Genomic DNA, 12,645 nt, shown 5'->3' with positions numbered 1-12,645 from the left:
TCTTTGAGTAGATCTCATAAAATCCTAGTCAAGTCTTTCACTTGAACTCATAAATAAACCTTCATTCCTTCCACCTGAAAGCCACGAGTAGTCTACTTAGGTGAATGTAATGAAGCTTGAGGGGCATGCACCTAATCGTAAAGTTAAGCTTCCTTGTAGGTTACGTGAAGGGAATCACCCCATTCACCTTTGTCCCTATCTGGATAAAGCTAAAAAGGTGTTGGATAATCGTCTTGCTTCACCACAACGACTTCCATCTGGTTATAGGAGACTCTCCCTTTTTTCATGCTAGGGGCATATAAACCAATCTCAAGCATAGTTTTTCATTTCAAGCTTGTGTAAACATGAAACAGAATCTAAGCATAGTTCCATATGGTTCAAGCTTATCTAAAAATGAACCCATTTCCAGTTTAATCCTCGTGACTTCCATTCTATCAGCCTCTTTCGTCAGATGAGTCTTGGTTGTTTTCATCCCATTACCACCATCCCTTTGGCCAATCATACGCTTTCACTTGGTTTTTTTATCCTTTTTGAGTAACAATTTCAATGAGTGGTCTTGTAAGCGAGCCTCTTCAGATAAATCAACATGTTTTGAGAAGTTCAAACATCACCGGAACTAGTTGTTATCCTAGACACCACTCATTCCTGAAAATGGAGTCCTCTTTAAGCTCTTTTCAAACTCTCAAAACATGAAAAGATTGTTTAGTGCTTGTCCTTTCCAGCTCGTTAAAGGATTGGAAACAATATGTATCTTGTATTATTTTACGCTTTTTCGGACTTGAGAGATTAATTTACGAAAAGAACTTGTGGAGTTTTCTTTTCGTCCCTTTTAAAACTCTATAAACATGAAACAGATCGAGTTATCTTTGTCGTTAAACTCATTAAAAACATCAAATAGCAACAAACTTGTCCATCTAGACATGATTGAGTTTCACCTTTGCTAGACTCATTAAAGCATCAAATAGTGATGGATTCACCCGAAGGGTCAAATTATACAACAAGCATATGTTATCCTCCTCAAGCTTGATAAAAATAAAGAGGTATTGGTCAACAATGACTAGGGAAAATTAGAAAAAGGGGAAAACACTTTATGGTAGCAATTCACTCTTGAGCATGACACTTTCACCTCATCAGTGTGATTATGGGGGTTGGGTCATTCAACTTGATGGTTATCACACCATTGGTCTATCATACCTACCAATTCATCTTAGTGTCGTTGACATGTTCAAGAGAAGTAATTCAGTTCCAACTGCATCCTTTGCAATACAGTAAACCTTCATTTTCATGACCACCATTCCTGAACCTTCTGTCATTAGTCGATTTTTCATCTCCAAAATCATTTACCTCATTTCTTGTCATTGATGTGGGATACATCAAGGCCCTCCTGCGATGAGTCACTTCTTGTTGACATCAGCACATCATCCAAGAAGTTGACTTAGAAACACCCTGTTACACTAAAATTTGTCACCATGACTATTTGCAGTTAGTATGGCTCCATCAACAGTCATACTATCCTCCTTGGCACATCTTATACCTCTGCTCCTCATGTCAAACTCCAAGAAAGAGAGAAAGTCCTCAAAAAGTCAATTAACTATGGTTACACAATTTCTCTTAACCTTACTTGCGTGTACGCACCGCAAGTTCACAAAACCTGCGTACTTGTACGCTCTGTCTGTAAAGGGGTGGATGCGTACTCCTGTAAAGGTCAAAAGGCACGAGTTTTACTTCAAAAAATTTACTTGTGGTCGATTCTAGAGCATTCTAGAAGTTGGTTTGACGTGTATTGAGCACCTCCAGATGGTTCATGTATCCCTGTGAAAGAGGAACTTATCCCATCAAGAGGGGAGCTATCCCATTGAAAGAGGGGCTTATCCCATTGATGGTGAACCTGATTAACTTCCTCCAAAGCATTATAAATATAGGTATTGGGCCAGAGGGAGGGGAGGTTAAAAAGTTGAACATTCCTATGGGTAGATGCTGCTGAAATTAGGACTCCTTATAGAGCTTGAGAGGAGAGATTCCCATCCTTTCTTAGCTTCATTTGGAAGTGGGTGAGCTGATCAAAGTAAAGGAGAACTCTTGCTGGACCCTGGGAGGGACCTGCACAACACCAAGGCACTGGTTGTAATGGTTTCTTTTGTTTCCAATTAATACAATTAAGTTCATTTTTCTCAACAAGTTGTTATATATAATTTGTTTCATATACTCCTTGGTCTTTATGATGAATATGTTTTATTTTATGAGTTTTTCAGGTGCTATGTAATCGTTTGCTTGTTAGTGAATGCAGGTTTCAAAGAGAAGGAGGAGCTCATCTGGATCGGAGAGGCTGGACTGCTACAAACAGCGTTGGACTAAAGGTATGCTTTAAACACCTGGTTGCTTGTATTTTAAATGCATATTTAGGGAAAGATAGTGCTTAATTGTCTTGTTTGTCACTAGAAAGCCTTAGCTTCTAGGGAGGTCGGTTTTGTCCGCAAAATTGACTCTTTCCGCATGACAAAATGGCGACTCCGCTGGGGAATCCATGGATTTGATTGATTTCTCTTTTGATTGATACTTTGATTTGAGAAAAGTCAATTTCTTTCTGGTTTTTGACTAATTGAATGTGAATTTGTGTGGAATAGCTTAGGGTTGAATTAGTTTTTTATTTTTCTTGATTTTGAGAGCAGTACGCACCCTCTGCGTTAAGCACAGTGCGTACCTGTACGCACTTTTGTTGTGTACACAGAGCGTGGCCGCACCTGTGCAAACAGGCTGCCTGCGTACCCTTGTCAAAAGTCTAGAAAATTTCCATTTTTTCCTTTTTTCCTTTTAGATTTTGTTTCTAGTTGTTTTTTGCTGCCCAGATCCACTGTTCACCTGTCAGAAGCTTTCATCTTGGCTAATTTCATTGGCATTCCTGCTTTAAGCTTTTATCAATTGGGTGTTTTGAGTCTCTTTTTGAGAAATTCTTGATTTGTTTTCCTTTGGTCATTACTTGGAGGTTTCTCTCAGTCCTTTCACAATTTTTTATCTTTTTTCTTTTGTTTTTGCAAAAAAAAATTCCCCCTCATTCGCCGGGGGGGGGGGGGTTGAATTGTGTATGAGTGTTAATCGCCTTTGAGTGTTTTTATTTTTTGATCTTTGGAACGCTCACCCAATTTTCTCGACTTACACTTGATTGGTTCTTAGATTACATTAGAATCATCTTGTGTTTGAGAATTCTCTTTCATAGATCACATTTGCATAATTAGAATTCTCATTTTCAGAATATGAATGAAAAATGTGCATAGATTACATTTGCATACTTTTCAAGTGAATTGTGCATAGATTACAATTGCATAGTTTACATTCTGAAAAATCAATCGTAGATTTAAATCAGTTTTCTTTGATTTGAATTTACACAAAAATAAAAAATAAAAATAAAAAAAACTATTTTGGGATTGATTTGCATTAGTTTTTCTTGATGAAATTAGTGCATTAGAGAATTTGTTATATTTTCTCTTAGTGATCAATTTTTTGGATTGTTGGAAGTGAATGGAAACTCTCTCCTTACCTTAGTTAGGATTCATCGAATTGAAAATATTACATTATCATATTCGATTGCATTCAGTTTTGAGTCGGGTCATAACACCATTGGTTTCGTATCCATTTACCCATTTGAGTAATAACAGCCTTAATAACACAACGCTTAATTAAAATTCATCTAGTAATTTTTAAATTTCTAGGGCTCTGATACACCAACATAGCTTAGGCTAGTGTCTTGGAGTAGGAGAGTAATTAACTCTCCAAGACAGTAAAACCAAACAAGTAGCTTATCTTGTGGTAGGATAAATCCAACTGTTTCATTTGTACTCTGGGAAAGCTCCTCTTAAAGGAGAAGCACGAGACTGTGTCCGAACCAGTGAGGGAATCAATCCTCCTTCATTGGGAATGACGCCAGATATGCACGTACTACAAACGGTAAACCTCGGATTAACCATTGTCGAGGAGCCTGGGGTCACTTGTCGGTAAACCTTGTATTATTGTCAAGGAGCCGGCAAGGGGATTGAGCTTGTTACTCTGCCCTTAAGTGCTATCGGGTCGTAGACTGTTCCCCCAGGTATATTTGTTGTTGTTGGTAACCTTAGTGGCTATTATCTTTAGGATTCTACCCAAGGTGACGGTGGAGGGAAGATCCCACTGTACCTGGAGCAGACGTCGGCTAGACTCACTTGGATTTTCTGGGGGGTTCACTTCACTCGAGACGGTTAAAGTGGAGGAACTTGGTCCAGTCTATTCATTAAGCAGGTTGTCGGGGTAACTGTTCCACCCGCCACTTCTATACTGAATTCTGCGATATTGGATTTCATCACCAACTAGTGTTTTCGGTCCGGAAGGTTACTGTTTGTGTGTGGTTTGACTCCTAGATTTGATAGCGCGTGTTAATTTGTTTGTTTTTACTTTTAGAGACCATAGGTGTGAATTGTGAATTTTAATTGTTAGGTGTGAATTGTGAATTGTTAATTTTAGTTTTAAAATTGTTAATAAAATTCACTGAAGTTGAATATAATGGCAAATGTTCCGGAATTTACCAACCTAGGAACCCCTCTTAACGAGAATCCTAGTACTTTTCCTTACATTGGAAATGTTGGTCCTCCTTATATGGCTACTTTGTCATTACCTGGATTTACAATAGGATTACCGATATGGTTATTTTCAACTTCGTTGGCCCCAAATACTCCAATTGTTCCACCTCAACCGAATGCTTCACCTCAACAGAGTTCTCCATCTCAACATCACCAACCTTCTGTTGGCCCTTTACCTTCTTCGCCTATTTTTTCTTCCTCCATTTCTTCCTATTCGCTTGGTAAAAGCCTTGATGCTAGTAACCAGGTGTCTAAGAAGAAGAAGAAAGGGAAGAAGAAGAAGAAGAAGAAGAAGAAGCAAGATAAGAAAGAAGTCAACCAACCAACCAGGACTGTAAGTGTTAGTTGTGTTGAGGAAAACTCCGACATGCATCGTAAACCCAAATACCCTTGCAGGCTTTGTAAGGGTGACCACTTCCTTGTCAATTGTCCTGGTATTCCAAAGGTCTTGGAAGTTTGGTCCGAAAAATCACATCAACTTTCCATTGATCCATCAACCAGTGATAGTCAGGTTCCTGGGAAAAAGGGTAAAGTTAGGTTTCCTTGTAAGTTATGCAAAGGGAGTCATCAAACTCACATTTGCCCTCAATGAAGCCTCAAAATTGTTGGAAAACCTTACTGTTCCACAGCGAGAATTTCCAACTGGTTACTGTAAACTTTCTCCCAACCTACCGTCAATTGACGGAGTGATTGATCTAATTTCAAGTACAGTCGATCACACTCTTCCATTGGAGAGTGAAACTCATGTCACTCAGGTTGATGATCCGTTAGTTGATCAAGTGGTCGATTCAATTTCACATTCAGTCGATCCCACTTTCCCTTTAGAAAGTGAACTTCATACCTCTCAGGTTCTTTTTGTTACATCAGATTCTTCTATGCCGGGGGGCATTTCACCTGTTTCTACAGAACCCCCTCCAAGTACTGAGGTCTTTTCCTTTGATTCGAATAGACTGACAGAACCTCGTCTTCCTTCCTCCATCCCTTTCCAAATCATTTTCAAGGCTGGTGGTAGGGACATACATCGTACTCAGGTAGATGAAGGTGCTTCTGTTAGTATTTTATCCTCAACTGTTTGGAAAGCTTTGGGTTCCCCTCAGCTTGCGCCTATTACGCAGAATCTGAAAGCTTTTAACAGAACCATTAGTGAACCTTTAGGTATCCTTCCTAAGTTTTCTATTACCTTGGAAGGTAAAACTGTCTGTATTGATCTTATGGTAGTTCGAGGTCCCTTGGATTTCAATTTACTCCTTGGGCGAGACTATGTTTATGCAATGAAAGCTGTCGTATCGACACTCTTTCGCGTGATGTCTTTCCCTCATAATGGCAGTATTGTGACTGTAGACCAGCTTTCGTTCCCTAGTCTTGTTTCAACTACCAATAATATGACACCCCTAAATGTTCCTGATTCTAAAGTGGTATCTACCCTGCCATAGGTTAATTATGTGGCAACTGGTCCCATGTTTTCTGTTACCGATGTAAGTGAGCCTCTCACTGTTTGCTCATCTTCCTTTGATTTAGATCTGGTAATTGACATGGAAAACTCTATGGGATTACTTGAACGCGATGTTCTTATCCCTTTTGAGTCCCTTGACATGTGTTCCTTCCAGAGAACTATTCTTCCTTCGGATGAAGACCTCTTGGAAGCCATGATCAAGGTGTGTCCATTGACATGTCTTTCTTCCAGTTGGAAGCCATGATCAGTGATTGCGAGGATAGTTTTTTCCTGTACCAACCTCGTTAAAAAATGAAACCGACTGCATCGAGGAAAGTTCCTTTTACTGTGTCGACCTCGTTAAAAAATCAATCAGTGAGTTCGAGGAAAGTTCCTTTTACTGTGTCGACCTCGTTAAAAAATGAATCAGTGAGTTCGAGGAAAGTTCCTTTTACTATGTCGACCTCGTTAAAAAATGAATCAGTGAGTATGAGGACAGTTCTTTTCTTGTGTCAACCTCGTTAAAAAATGAATCAGTTGTTCGAGGAAAGTTCCTTTTACTGTGTCAACCTCGTTAAAAAATGAATCAATTGGTCAGAGGATAGTTCTTTTTACTGAGTCAACCTCATTAAAAAATGAATCAGTGAGTGCGAGGATAGTTCTTTTCCTGTGCCAACCTTGTTAAAAAAATGAAACAGGTGTTCACGAGGATAGTTTGTTCCTGTCTCAACCTCGTTAAAAAATGAAACCAGATGTCTTGAGCATAGTTCCTTGTCTTGTGTCAAGCTCATTAAAAAATGAAACAAGGATTTTTGAGCAAAGTTCCTTATCTTGTGTCAAGCTCATTAAAAAATGAAACAAGGATTTTAGAGCATAGTTCCTTGTCTTGTGTCAAGCTCGTTATAAAATGAATCAAGGTTTTTTAGAGTAAAGTTTTGGTTAGGTAGATTGTAGAGAGTAGTTATGAGCATAGTTCCTTATCTTGTGTCAAGCTCGTTTAAAAAATGAAACAAGGGTTTTGAGGATAGTTCTTTTCCTGTGTCAACCTCACTAAAAAATGAAACAACTCCCACAAGTCTTTCCAAGATCTTGAAAGTAAAGCTTCATTCCATCCACCTCATTGAATGCAATGAAGCTTGGGGGGCATGTACCTTGATTTGCGTCATTATGCAGGGGGCATGTGAACTTATAACAAGCATAGTTTTTCGTTTCAATCTTGCGTAAACATGAAACTGAATCCGAGCATAGTTCTTTTCCTGTGTCAAGCTTGTTAAAAAATGAAACAAATCCTCCTCTACTTGAGTCGAGAGTTTGACTAGATCTCATAAATGTTAAGTTGTATATTTAGGTTAGTTATTTCAGTTTTTTGATAATTTTCTTACAGTTTTAGGTCGGGTCTTTCAAATGATCTCGTACATGAACCTTCATTCCATCCAGCTTGTACTTAGTTGAATGAAATGAAGCTGGGGGGCATGCACTCTAGCAGTTATGCTTAGGGGGCATCAAGCACAGTTTTATCTCTGTTTCAAGCTTGTGTAAAAATGAAACTATTTTGAAGCATAGTTTTTCTCTGTTTCAAGCTTTTGTAAAAATGAAACTTATCTCGAGTCAATTTTAGTTATTTTCAAGACTCGTTAAACTCATGAAAATCCCGAGATTATTTTGCTATCTTTCATTCTCGTAAAACAAATGAAAATGCCGAGTTCTTTCCGTCTTTTCCTGCTCGTAAATTAAATTAAAAGTTGGCCATATGAGTACATTTTATCATTTTTTCGAACTCATTAAAACTTACGAAAAAATGAAAACCATGAGTACATTTTTATCATTTTTTCGAACTCGTTAAAATTTATGAAAAAGTGAAACCTGAGAGTCATCTTTAAGCCCTTTTCTGACTCCAAAAACATGAAAAGATTGTCGAGCGTTTCTTTTACACTCGTTAAAACAGAATTAAAAGACGGTCCTCTTACAGCCCTTTTCTGACCGTAAAAACATAAAAAGATTGCCGGATTTTTGTCGTTTCAAATTCGATATTGGAAATAAAACGACGTGTCCTTGATCGCTTTCTACTTTTCAGATCAGAGACACTAATCATGAAAGTACTCCTTGGTCGTAAAGATCAAGCGGTTCTCTCAAGTATTATTTTATACTTTTTCGGGCTTGGGAGACACAAATTTACGAAAAAGGTCAACCCTGGAGTCTTCTTAAGTTTTTTCAGACTCTCTAAAATTGAAAAACACCGAGTTTCTTGTTGGAAATAATACTGAGAGGGGGGGTGAATCAGTATTATCAGATCAATCAAACTTTTCAATGCTCAGAAACATATACGCTACTTCAGTTAGGTAAACCAGCGTGTACACGCTACTGTGACTAAATAAAACAACGTATAAGAAGAAAACTCATAATTTAGTTAGCTTATTCTTCAGTTAAGTTCATCAGGACATTATTCACCACATTAACAGTAAACAGGTGCAGTATAACAGAACAGATCAAAAGCCACACACATGAACACCAAGATGTAAGGTGGAAACCCAATGTGGGTGAAAACCACCTGCTGCAAGTTGTCTCTATCTTTCTTTAATATGAAACTTCAGTTTACAATCTTTTGTACTGGTGCAGCCTTATACCAGTACGCAGGCTACAACCTGCAGAAGGCTACAACCTTCTCTCGTTCTCCAAACTTCCTTGGAAGGGAGCTCCAACCCCCTTTGCTCTTGTACTAGCCAAGATACTAGTACGTAGGTGCTGACCTACAATCTTCTTTCCTTCAGGTACCACCTTTCATACATTTTCAGACTGGATATTCCTGAAGCACAACATTACAATCTGTAGACCCCAATTCATTCAATTTTCACAACAGATCATTGAAGCATAAAACAACCAAACTTTGAATCACTGAACCACTGAACCCTGTCAATCACCAGTTACCAGAACACAGAGCAGACTACAGAACTCTGCAATAACAGTCAGACCCCACTGTAAACCCAAAATCAAGCTTCAAAAGATATACGCTACTTCAATGAACAAAACCCGCGTATACACGCGCTTTTACCGAAGCCAACCTGCGTACAGATCTAAAAATAAACTTTCTCAATTTGCAGCTGTACCAGACATCAGTTAGACCCAGAACATAACATTGCGACAATATGCAGATCTAGTAATACGCAGAATCAACCATATCATGATAGTGCATTTCAAACCATTAGATCCCGATCTATCCTTAGATCTAGTCTTCCATCAACCGATGTGATCTCTACTTGGCTTAGATCAAGCAACCCAGAACCTGCATATCAGATCTCTTTCTCTCTTAGATATTCAAGCCTTGTCAAAAGATGATTTTGCCTAATGATCTTCTTCTCCTTATATAGCCTTAGGCCTTGCTCAATACCAAGAGCCAAAACCATAGTAACACAATACCATCAACTTCAAAACTAGGGATCGACACGCGCGTCGAGACACAATGGTCCGAAATCATAGGCACAACTCCCAAGGACTAACCACCATGGACCAAAGGTACTTTTCCACATACACGCGCTTTTTCTGAATCCAACTGGCGTGTACACGCGACTTGGGCTTAACGAACCTGTGTATATGAACTTCCTTGGCATGCTGTACTAAGATCTGTCTTCTGATTAAGTTGCCATCACCTGTACCAACCTCTGAGCACCTGTACCAACCTCTGAGTGAGTTGCCATCAAGGACAACACTTGAATCATAATGCCAACAATCTCCCCCTTTGGACTTGATGGCAACCACCACACCAAGTCACTCTCCCCCTTTGACATCAAGGGCAAAGGGCTGTGCTCCCCCTGAGGACATGCTGATACCTCTGCTTGGCTGTGCTAACTCATGCTCCCCCTGACAGTAGGCCAGATCTGCAAAAGATGTTCTTCAACAAGAACCAAGACTTATACACCATAAGGGACTTTCCTATCACCAAAAGACTCAATACTTACATCCATACTCCCTACCAAGAGGGGACATATCAGAAACAACCAATTACATTACAGCATTCATCCCAGGCATAGTGGGGAAACCAACATAGGCCGTTACATGACCTTGACTCCATAAAAGAGATATCACAAGAGAGATATATGACATAGAGACAACAGATCTAGACCAAGACTTATGAAAATCATCAGCAGCATATTATAAACATCTTTTTAGATCAGCAACCAGGATTTCTTTCTGAGCTCCTTTTCTTGAAATTAACAACCAAAACATCTGAATGCCAACAATGCTTTATGAGACTTTTAAGCTGCTCCCCCTGAACCTGTGCCTGCTGCACCTCCTGAAACCGTGCCTGAAGAATTCTGACATACCCATTGCTGTTCAGAACTCCAGAGTTTGCCCTTGCTGTTCAGAACTTCATATACGCGATTTCTCCTGCAAGAAAAGGCGTATGGACGCGGATATAATCTCTGAAACATGCGTACACCATACACGCGACTTTCTCAACATAAATCCGCGTGTATACGCGTATATACCTTTCGTAACTTGCGTATACCAACTTTTCTGTAGAACAGACAAGCTTCAACAGCAGGATGAAGCATCAACTACTCCCAGCTTTTGTCTGAGATATTCAAAAGTTTCCCTGGGCAGTGGTTTTGTGAGAATATCAGCAACTTGTTCCTTATCCAACTTGACCTTCTGCTCAAGCACTTGTTCCCGAAGAAAATGGTACTTGATTGGTATGTGCTTGGTCTTTGAGTGCATGACTGGATTCTTTGAAATGCTGATTGCACTTGTATTATCACATAAGATAGAGACGGGTGGAGTGCAAGTGATTTGAAAGTCCTGCAAGGTCTGCATCATCCAAAGAAGTTGTGTGCAACAAGATGCTGCAGCCACATATTCTGCTTCAGCTGTAGATAAGGCAATCGAACTCTGTTTTTTGCTGAACCAAGATACTAATCTGGAACCCATGAAGAAAGCACCACCACTTGTGCTTTTCCTATCATCCACACTTCCAGCCCAATCTGCATCTGTGTAAGCATGAAGAGTGAGATCTGTATTTCTAGGATACCATAAGCCATAGTTTTGGGTCCCTTGAAGATATTTGAAGATTCTTTTGACTGCCTGAAGATGAGTTTCCTTTGGGTTGGCTTGAAATCTTCCAACCATTCCTACTGCATGTGTAATATCTGGTCGAGTACCTGTCAAATAAAGCAAACTCCCAATCATGGATCTATAAGTGGGTTGGTGAACTGCTGCTGATTCATCATTAGCACTGAGGCTGCATCCTGTAACCATGGGTGTACATACTGGCTTTGACTCTTCCATGCCATACTTCTTCAAGATCTGCTTGAGGTATTTGGTTTGAGACAAGAAGATACCTCCTTCATTTTGTTGGATTTGCAATCCAAGAAAATATGTCAATTCTCCAAGAAGTGACATTTCGAATTCTTTCTGCATAACCAAGGCAAAGTTTTGACTCATAGTCTCTTCATTGCTGCCAAAAATAATATCATCTACATAAACAACAAGAATTAGCAATTTGTTATTTTCAACTTTTATATAGAGATTGCTATCTGCTGATCCTTTTGAAAAGCCTTGTTGGTGAAGATATTTGTCCAACCGATAGTACCAAGCCCTTGGAGCTTGTTTGAGTCCATAGAGTGCCTTTTTCAATCTGCATACAAGGTTTGGATCATTCCCAAGAATGAAGCCATCTGGCTGCTCAATATATACTTCTTCTTCTAAGTCTCCATTCAGGAAGGCTGATTTCACGTCCATTTGAAATACCTTGAAGTTTTGAAAGCTTGAGAGAGCAAGGAACATTCGAATGGCCTCTAGTCTTGCCACAGGAGCAAAGGTCTCTTCAAAATCTATTCCTTCTTGCTGTGCATACCCTTTACAAACAAGTCTGGCCTTGTTTCTAATTACTTCTCCATTTTCATTTAATTTATTCTTGAAGACCCATTTTGTTCCTATTACATTCTTATCTTTTGGTCTAGGAACTAATTCCCAAGTGTTGTTCTTTTCGATTTGCTCAAGTTCTTCATCCATTGCTTTGACCCAACATTCATCTTTGCATGCCTCTTTCACATTTTGTGGTTCAGTGGAGGAGAGAAGTGCCAAGTAGCTTGAAGCTTCTGCAAGTGTCCTTCTTGTTTGTACTCCTGCTTCTTTCTGCCCCACAATCTGAGTTTCTGGATGATTCTTTTGGACATATCTGGATGGAGTCTTCTCTCTTATTCTTGTCTGCTCCTCTGGTTCTTCTTGAGATTCTTCTTCTTCTTGAGGTTCTTCTTCTTCATCATTTCGCCTTTGAGAGTAACCTTCATCTTCTTCAATGTCTTCATGATGAACTTGCCTAGGAATATATCCCTTCTCATCAACCACTATATCAATACTGTCAACAATTCTGCCAAGTCTTTTATTGTAGCACTTGTATGCTTTGCTATGTGGAGAATAACCAAGAAGAATGCCCTCATCTGCTCTAGGTTCAAGTTTGCCAAGTTGCTCATCAGTATTCTTAATATAACATTTGCTCCCAAAGATTTTGAAATGCTTCACGGAAGGAGTTTTACCACTCCAAAGCTCATGAGGTGTTTGAGTGTTGTTTACTCGGACATTTGTTTTGTTAAGAATAATAACAGCAGCATG

Source organism: Pinus tabuliformis, chromosome 7 (assembly GCF_031772625.1).
Source record: "Pinus tabuliformis cultivar Carrire ecotype Pingquan chromosome 7, CPIR1, whole genome shotgun sequence".
NCBI lineage: Eukaryota > Viridiplantae > Streptophyta > Pinopsida > Pinales > Pinaceae > Pinus > Pinus tabuliformis.
The sequence above is the reverse complement of the archived record's forward strand: the minus strand, read 5'-3'. Positions refer to the sequence as shown.